This window comes from Gossypium hirsutum, chromosome A08, assembly GCF_007990345.1.
Source record: "Gossypium hirsutum isolate 1008001.06 chromosome A08, Gossypium_hirsutum_v2.1, whole genome shotgun sequence".
In the NCBI taxonomy this organism is placed as follows: domain Eukaryota; kingdom Viridiplantae; phylum Streptophyta; class Magnoliopsida; order Malvales; family Malvaceae; genus Gossypium; species Gossypium hirsutum.
The window spans coordinates 46,381,764-46,392,395 of NC_053431.1; the positions used below are offsets into that span (position 1 = coordinate 46,381,764).

Sequence of the window (10,632 nt, forward strand, 5' to 3'; positions counted from 1 at the left end):
AAAATCGACGTTTCAAATCGTTGTACATTTTCGTACTCCCCGGGTGAATTGACATTCGGCTACAATGAGCTTCGTTCAGAATCATCGAAATGAGTTCTGAATTTCTTGGAACACACAACCGACTTCTGAACCTCAAACAATCGTCATCATCAATTTGAAATTCGGATTCCATATTCGGAATACATTCAGCCCGTTTTGCAACCAATTCATCGTCGACTTTCTGAGCTTCACGAATTTGATGAATCAATGATGGTTTGGCCTTTAATTCAGCTACTAACACATTGTCGGGTAGAACAGACAAGTGCACATTCATCGCTCGTAAAGCAAACAGCGATTTTCGGCTTAAGGCGTCCGCAACCACATTAGCCTTTCCCGGGTGGTAATCAATGACAAGCTCGTAATCTTTCAACAACTCAAGCCAACGTCTTTGTCGCAGATTTAAGTCTCTTTGAGTCATCAAATATTTGAGACTTTTGTGATCCGAAAATACATGGCACTTTTCGCCAAACAAATAATGTCGCCATATTTTCAAAGCAAATACGATGGCGGCTAGTTCGAGATCATGGGTTGGATAATTTCTCTCGTGTGGCTTCAATTGTCTCGACGCATAGGCCACAACTCGACCTTCTTGCATCAATACGCAACCCAACCCGAGTAGGGATGCGTCACTATAAATGACAAACTCTTTGCCTGATTCGGGTTGCACTAAAATTGGAGCTTCAGTCAAATGAGTTTTCAGTTGATCGAAGCTTTTCTGACATTTCTCCGTCCATTCGAACTTAGCATCCTTTTGAAGTAGCTTCGTCATTGGTGTGGCTATCATCGAGAAACCTTTTACAAATCGTCGGTAATAACCGGCGAGCCCCAGGAAGCTCCGAACTTCGGTAATATTTCTTGGAGGCTTCCAGTTAAGTATGGCTGAAATTTTGCTCGGGTCAACTCGAATACCCGATGCGGATACCACATGACCCAAGAAGGTAACCTCTCTTAACCAGAACTCACACTTACTGAACTTAGCATATAACTTCTTATCCCGTAAAATTTGCAATACTAATCTCAGGTGCTCAGCATGTTCGGTCTCATCTCCTGAATAGACTAAGATGTCATCAATGAACACAACTACGAACCGGTCCAAATACTGTCTGAAGATCCGATTCATCAAATCCATAAATACCGCAGGGGCATTAGTGAGCCCAAACGGCATCACTAAGAACTCGTAGTGACCGTACCTCGTTCTGAAAGCAGTTTTGGGTACGTCCGAATCTCGAATCCGCAACTGATAATAACCCGATCTCAAATCTATCTTTGAAAACACTGAGGCTCCCTTTAGTTGATCAAACAAATCATCAATACGCGGTAATGAATATTTATTCTTTATCGTCACTTTATTCAGTTGACGATAGTCAATGCACAACCTCATGGTTCCGTCCTTTTTCACGAACAATACTGGTGCACCCCAAGGTGAGAAACTTGGTCGAGCGAAACCTCTATCCGTCAACTCTTGCAATTGAGCTTTCAATTCCTTTAACTCGGTTAGTGCCATACGATACGGAGCTATCGAAATTGGCGTAGTTCCAGGTACAAGCTCAATACCAAACTCTATCTCCCGAACAGGTGGCAAACCCGGTAACTCTTCAGGAAAAACATCCGGGTATTCACAAACCACCGGCACAGATTCGGGTTTCTTTTCTAATTCTTTGTCATCAAGTACATGCGCAAGGTATGCTTCGCATCCTTTTCTTACATATTTCTGGGCCAACATTGCTGATATTACAGCTGGCAACCCCCTTAAGTCCGTAGACTCAACTCGGATTATCTCGTTATTTGCGCACCTCAAATCAATAGTCTTGCTTTTGCAATTCACAACCGCATCATGCGCGGTCAACCAATCCAAACCTAGAATAACATCAAATTCGTCAAACGGCAAAAGCATCAAATCGGCCGGAAAACAGGATTCTCGGATTATTAGAGGGCATCTCTTACACACTTTATCAACAAGTACGCATTGACCCAAAGGGTTTGACACTCGAATTACGAACTCAGTAGACTCAACAGGTAGAGTCTTACTGGATGCTAAGGTTTCGCATACATATGAATGAGTAGAGCCAGGGTCAATCAATGCAATCACATTAGTATCAAAGAGAGTGAAGGTACCAGTGATGACGTCGGGGGAGGATGCCTCCTCTCGTGCGCGAATGGCATATGCTCTAGCAGGAGTACGGTTCTCGGCTCGAACAGCCGTATCAGAGGCCCCTCTCTGACTACCACCCCTACCTCCTAAAATTTTCGGTGGTCTACCTCTAGTTGTCACTCCACTAGGTCTTGCACCTTGAATCTTATTCTTCTCATCAAGCTCCGTGCAATCTCTAATGAAGTGGTCCTTCGAACCGCATCCGTAACAGGCCCTGTTAGTAGACTTACCCCAACATTCACCTAGGTGTCGTCTCTCGCATTGGGGACATTCAGGTTTCTCTTGACGATTATTGCCCACACTAGCTACCGAAGTAGCTCGGGAGTCCGTCGATGGTCGTGCTCTGATGGAAATTCCCGCAGTCGTCCTCGACTTATTAGTGTCCTCCCTGAACTTCTTTACAGCTGAGAACGGAGCTTTACCCGTCGATCTTTTACGATAGTCTCTAGCTTCAAATTCAGCCTTCTTCCTCTCCTTTCCAAGTTCTTCCGCCTTGCAGGCTCGTTCGACTAGTGTTACGAATTCTTTTATCTCCAAAATACCCACTAGTAGCTTTAAATTTTCATTCAATCCTTCTTCGAATCTTTTGCACATAGCAACCTCATCAGCTACACACTCCCGGGCATACCTACTGAGTCTTACGAATTCATGTTCGTATTCAGATACTGTCATACGGCCTTGCTTGAGTTCCAAGAATTCCTTACGCTTTTGATCAATGAACCGTTGACTAATATATTTCTTTCGAAATTCCGTCTGAAAGAAGTCCCAAGTTACTCGTTCGTTTGGGACTATGGAAATCAGGGTCCTCCACCAATAGTAGGCTGAGTCCCGCAACAAGGATATAACACACTTTAGACATTCATCAGGCGTGCATGACAGTTCATCAAACACCCGAATGGTGTTATCAAGCCAGAACTCGGCCTTTTCAACATCATCAGTAACTATGGCCCTGAACTCCTCGGCCCCGCGCTTCCTAATCAAGTCTACAGGTGGCTTACTCAGCCTCACAGGATCAGTGACTGATGGCATTACGGGCTCTTGGGGTGGATTATTCAAATTCGGGAATTGTTGGACGGCCGGATTGGTTCGGGCATATTGCGCGACCCACTCATTCATCATGGTAAAGAAGGCTTGTTTAGCCCCCTCACCTTGATTATTCGCAGATGACTGAGGTTCAACAGGCGGTGTCCCTTGTGCAGGAGCAGCCGCTACACTTTCAATGTCATCCGCCAAGGTTCTCTCTACACCGGGATCCATTTACTAATCAAAACATAAATTTTAACCGTCAGAAGTCATCACACATTTAAACATTAACATTCGGCATGTATAGCTAGACTCATACGTGCTATGGTAGTCCTAGAACCGACTAAACCATAGCTCTGATACCAATTAAATTGTAACACCCCGAACCTGAGACCGTCGCCGGAGTCGAACACGAGGTGTTAACAGACTTCAAACCACTTATTTGACATTTCCCAGACAAGCTGCCAATCTGCGTACTAGCCGCTTTAAAAATCATATCTTGAGTTCTGAAACTCGAAATCCAGTTCCGTAAATTTTCCCTGGAACTAGACTCATATACCTATATGGTAGAATTTTTGTAGAATTTTTGGTCAGGCCAATTAGTACAGTTTATTAGTCAAAGTCTCCCATGTTACAGGGATCGACTACACTGACCTTTGCGCATTACGACTTGGATATATTCCTGCACAGAGCTTCAATACCGATGCCGTTTGTTTCTATAGAAACTAGACTCAGAGAGGAATCTCTAAATATATGGAATGATTCCTAATTATCTCTGGTTAATTTATAATGAATTTCCAAAGTCGGAACAGGGAATCCAGAAACCGTTCTGGCCCTGTCTCACGAGAACCTGAATATCTCTTAACATACTGTCCATATGATCATTTCGTTACTTCTATATGAAAATAGACTCATCAAGCTTCGATTACATAATTTATTCATTAATTAATTCCACTCCTACTATTTTTAGTGATTTTTCAATCTCACATCACTGCTGCTGCCAGCATCTGTTACGAAAGCAACTATGCCTATTTCGTGATTTCTCCTTGATCTAACTAGTAATTCATCATACATATCACCAATTATGATCATGACTAGCCATGCCAAAGGCTAATCATTGTCAAACATCTCCCTACTACACTATTGCCATATCATGAATTTTAACACCAAAAATAATCAACCATGACATATGGCATAAAAAAAAGTCGAATTATCAAGACTTACGACCTAACGTTATGAAACCAAACCCAACCGAACATTTATGCCATTTTCGCATGGCTAAAAGTTTACATACCAAAGTTCAAACACAACATAATAGCCTATACATGCCGAAATGTTCTCCTAAGCCGACTAAGAAGAAAGTACCAAAACTTGCTAGCCGGTGTGATGACTCCAATGACGGCCCGATCACTCAAAAAGAGACGAGTCCAAGAAACCTAAAATAGGTGACAAGGAAACACCGAGTGAGTATATAACTTAGTAAGTCATAAGCAATGCACTACCATCCATTAATAACATTATCACAAGAGGAAGCAAAATGGAACGAGGCTAGTTACTCCACCCATACCGAACCATACCATGGTTCCTCAAACCTATCGGTTCAATCTCATACCAAGTCATGCATTCACATTCCATATACTAATCAATAGGATATTTGAGGCATTTTCATACATCATTTTGTTTTCGTTACAATCATACAACTAAACGACCTTTCACCTATTCCACGATAAATCTTATGTACGTGACCTCAATTATAATTGTCACATAGGTTCAAACTTACCAAGCTCAACTTCAAATATAAACATAGTGCCTAGTAGTCACGAACTCAAGGTACTTACCCGATCCGCTGTCCGTGATCAACTCAATAATGTCGCACACTTAGTGCCCATATGATTCAAAAATATATATTAAGTCCGCACACTCAGTGCTATATAATCAACTCGCACACTTAGTGCTATATAATCAAACTCGCACACTTAGTGCTGAACAATTTAAACCCGCACACTTAGTGCCAATCTCATGATCATAAATGTTTATACCGCACACTTAGTGCCGAGATCAACAACTCAATACATCTCACCTCTTTTCTTTTCATTCAACACTTTCATCACCACATGCATACATGTATATAAATTTATCATTCCATTCGGCATAATTACATAGACATTATGTCTATTTAGATCAATACAAAATATATGATTGATGACTTACTTTGTGTTGGGTAGGACGGTTCCAACTCGGCTACTCGATGATCTTTTCTTTGCCTTTGCTTGATTCTCCTCCTTTAACTCCTTGAGCTTAATCAATAAGTCAACTAGTTTAACCATCTTGCTAAACATTCATAATTCAATTACACATGCATATGTATGTTTGTATATTCGGCAACCATCCTCACTAATTACCCATTTAGTCGATTATACACATAATTAAAGGTAACATCACGAATGGGCATACTTATGTATATATACATATATATGTATATATATATACTTCGGAATGGGCATCACAATTAGATTTAACACCACCTTCATACTCAATTAGATGGCCGAATGCATGTATATATGCACAATGTCAACTATAACATCATTTAAACACCTAATTTCATCTCATGAACACTCGACCCATTTTTACCCCATATGGCCGAATGTGTAAGATTACATTCAACACCACCGATGTACTTAGTTAGGTGGCCAAATATACCAAGTTAGACTTGACATTATACGTCACAAGAACTCTAATTTAATTTGTCAATTGCTTGGCCAAGAACTCACAAGTGCCTTATCTACAACCTATTCGGCCTTACTACTTAAACTTAGCCTTTCATACACTTATCTCTATTGTTTTAGAAGGCCGAATCCTTATGTGTTCCAACATCTAGCTTACTCAATTCAACACATCAAAACGACATTTAGGCCGATTTTGCTAGCACACAAGCCTTTGACCGAATGTCCTTGACCTCTAGTCACCTAAATTTTTATTCTTTAAAACTCATCCAACTCATATTTTTCATTGACAACCTCCTTAACTTCAATTTATTCACATCTTTAATCATGCTACATTCGACCATTATTTAACAATAATTCATGTATCCTTTTTATTAAACACTCAAAATCAACCATCTTCATACCTCATCACCAAAGACATCAAAATACCAACCAAGAATGTAACATTCATGGCCGAATATCATCTCCATCAATTAACAAAATTTGAACCATGGCTAGGTAGATTTCAAACTTACAACTTAAAATATACATGAATCTCAAAGAATAATATCAAACATACCTCAATCTAGTTACATGCATGGCCAAACTTCTTAGAAACTTTTCCCCTAGGCACCGAATATTCAAGAGCTTCTTAATCAACTTGAAGATGACCAAATGCCTTAACTTCACTTTCTTCTTTTTCTTTCTTTAGGTACGGCAATTGTGATAAGGAAAAGGATGAACACTCCTTCTTCCTCCCTTATTTTATTCATCCTTTTTTTCTTTTTAATTCCCTTCTTTTATTTATTCTAATTTACTTACCAATATTAAATAATAAACAACATAAACTTGGAGGAACGGAACCATGCTTGGCCGGCCACTTATCAAGAATTGGGCACTTTGACATGCAAACCCAAACTTTCCTATTTTAATACTATTTGGTCCTTACTTATTTACCTATCATAATTTTCTAAGTCTCTCAACTAGATCCTTTCAAGCAAAATTCACATTCCTAATACAAAATTAAAACATCAAATTTTTATACAAGTACTATCACACATATAAGATATGCAAATAAAATTTTAACTAAATTTTATGACTCGGTTTTGTGGTCCCGAAACCACTTCCCGACTAGGGTCAATTTTGGGCTGTCACACCTATAACCAAGTTTGAGCATTGCTTAGACTTGGTTGGTGCTCATTGTTGAAGTTAAACCCTTAAGGGGTTTTATGGAAGAGGTGGAGAACTTGTTTATTGAAAGTTCGCAATGAAGAACTTGTTCATTGAGAATTTGTGTCAAGGTGGAGATTCTTAGAATTAAGTGACCCAAATTCTTATTTAAATAAAATACGATGGGAAATAAAATAAAAGTAAAATCCATATAGAACTAGACTTCTTTTATTTTATTTTAGAATAAGGTTTTTAAACCTTATTAAACTTCATCTATTTTATATTGATTAGGATAAGGTGTTTCAATCCTACTAGAATATGGCTTTACAAGCCTATAAATAGACATAGTCTATTCCTTTTGTATTGGATTCAAATTTTTCGACATAGTGAATTTTCTTCTCCTCTGCCCGTGGTTTTTTCCCGAAAGGGTTTCCACGTAAAATTTGTGTGTTCTTTATTTTTATTTTATTTTATTTTATTTTTTCTCAGTTTCACTAAACACTTTATGGACAGCAATGGTAGTACAATATGCAGAAGAACAAAAAAACAAGCCATTGGGGCCAAATAATTAGGGAAGAGCTATTAGGCTCGAAATTGATTGAAATGTTAAAATGAAAGGAAACATATGAGTTTAATTGTGATGATAATAAATGATATGTTAGAAGTGTTAAAGTATGCATGAATGTGATAATGATATATGAAAATGATTAAATGTTGTAAGTTTGAAATGCAAGCATTTATTTATGACATTGGATATCGAGAGTAAGTATAAAAAAATTGTGAGTCGACTAATAAACTGAAGAGCCAATGTGATAAGATGAGGAATGAATCGTTCAATGGCGTAATGTAATGAAACATGGTTACATGTTACAAATTAATTAATTGCACAACTCGGTTTAGCATTATGATAATAATATGAAATGTTTGACAATTTATTTTAACTATTGATTCACTAGTGATTTATGTATGTATATATATAAATGTGTTGAACAAGAGTTGGTTATAAGATACACTTGTATTGATTAACACAATAAACATTGAAATTGTATACATTTTGATTATTGCTTATATTATTTGATTTGACTCATAGCAATAAACTGATCTTTATTACTTAACGCATAGTTTTTGTTTTTCATGCGCAAGTTAGGTTCAATTTGAGATCCCGACTATTTACTTTAACATCCAATCAAGATCCTGAACTCAACAATGTTTGTGTAGTTATATTTTTTGTTGATTAAAAGGTATGTACCTATTAGATTATGCAATGTTAGTTAATGAATTGATTAGATGAATTAAATTAAATGGTTGTTTTACACATTTAATGCATGTTTTGAATGAATTTGATTAACTAGTGGTATAATTCAAATGTAAATGATCATAGTCGCTCTAGTGACGAATGTCGCATCCTGTAGCTCGGACCCAGTGATCGAATCAAGTGTAGAGTGTTACAATGTATATCAAGGAAATGAACAGAGAAAAAAAAAGGGAAAAAGAAAAAAAAATTACCTAAGAACAAGTGGCCTTGACAACGAGGCAGAGGATGAAACCAAGGAGGCAACATATGATGGTGAAAACTTTGAAAGAAACACCAGTTTTACTGCCCAATTCGAAGCTTCGAAAACTAGTGCGAGATCAATACGTGAGACAACCACCATTGTAGGCATTTTGGGGAAACTCTAAAACAAAGGGAATTCATGCAAGGGATTGAGTTGAGAGACAAACTTGATGGAGATGAAAGACTTCAAAAATAGATTTTTTTGTGAACATCAAAATAAGAAAGATTGATTCGAAAAAGTAACGGATCAAGAGATTAGAGGGAAAAATTAGGGATTCAAGAGAAAAATATGAGGATTCATAGGAATAGAAGCTAATGTTTAATTACTTTACAAGAAATAGGGATTGTAAGTATTAGAATTTTGGAAAAAGAGTGAATTAACGACTAATTTTGAATTTGAATAAACAAAGAAGATTTGAGAGAATAGGAGAGTGAGACCAGAAAGAGGAAAAGGGAACATCTCAAGACAGAAAGGACTAACAAAGGAAGGATTGACATTTTTGTTTTGATAATTGGAAGAGGGGAATGGGATTGTTTGATATTGAATCCAAACTCTCATACCTCATTTTAATTTGGGTTTAAAGTGCTATTAAAAGAAGGATCATTGTAGGCAAATATATTTCTGTTGGGAAAGGTAAAATAAACCAAAGAATTACCGACACTTTTTTGAAGCGTCAAAAAAATAATGTCGTTAAAGTCATGTTATTCTGCGATGACATTTAGAATTTTTAATATTTTTCCTCAAAAACATTTTCATCATAAGATAAAAATAATTATAAATCATATTGAAAACAAAATTACATATAATTTATAAAAAAAAAGTCAACATAAAGAGAAGAGTTTATACCCACAATTTAACTTTAATTAATTTATATAATATCATTAATGCGTTATATATATTTCACAAGTTTTTATTTTAAATATGAAATAGGCATGATATTCTGAATTTTGTTTTTGTTTCTTTAAATGAAAATATTCAGTTTTCAACGCTTAATACGTAAATCATGTGTAGAAGAAATTTCTATAATTTGCGGTCTTTTAAATTGGAATCTTTCATAACTGCGGATTAGACGTAGGGCAAGTTAGGGTTTTTCTTTCTATAGATATGATGAACCCGACAGTGGTTGACGTTTGAAATTTGAAGGATGATCCGATTTGTTGCAATAATTTGAAGGGCTTTTGTGTCAGCCTTTAACTGCTGTTTGGGTGATAGGAATTAAGATCCTGACGGTAAAGATGGGAAACAATAGAAGTAAAAAAAATGGTGAATTTTGAAATGGAGTTCTAGAAGTGTCTGAAAGCCCAACGAGTTTAAAATTTGTAGCTAATCATTAGAACTTTTATGGTTAATTCAGTTCAAATATTTGCTTAATTATGCCATTGTGTCTGATAGTTGTAAGATTAGTTAGAATGATAACTTTAAATCCCTTGCCGGACATGCTATTAAAGATGACAAATTGCAAAATGGTTATCAAATATTTCTAGCTATATGGTTAAAAACTTTCGCCCCATACTCCCTCCTTCCCTATAGTTATTTACTCTTGCACTTTAATTCTATCATATGATTATTTTCTGTTATTTTATTGTAAATGTACGTATGAATGCCTGCCGTTGATATTAATACTTATCAAATAACAGAAAAGAATAATGGTGAATGAAAAGGAACTCTTACGGAAGGTGAGTACACCCTGCATGTGTATGTTTATTTTTACCTCTCGTGCATGTATTATTAAATTGTATAAGAATTTATTTTGAAAAGAAAAATGAATTAATTGAGACTTATATTTTAGCAGAACAAAATAAAATTGTGTTTATACAACCCCAAAAACTTAAGTCGCAATTAAGTTAAGAAGAGCTGCAAAACCCACAAGACCAAGCGATAACGTGTTAAGCATACAAAAAATAATACAAAAACAATGGCCCATGCAGGTTTCGAACCTGCGACCTTTGCGTTATTAGCATGACGCTCTATCCAACTGAGCTAATAGGCC

At 36.8% G+C, this 10,632-nt stretch overlaps 1 non-coding gene across 1 annotated transcript; it reads right to left on the reverse strand.

The window, feature by feature from the left end:
• Positions 1–10,558: 10,558 nt before the first annotated feature.
• Positions 10,559–10,632, reverse strand: TRNAI-AAU (transfer RNA isoleucine (anticodon AAU)). The gene has a single exon. It is a non-coding gene; the product is annotated as a tRNA-Ile (tRNA).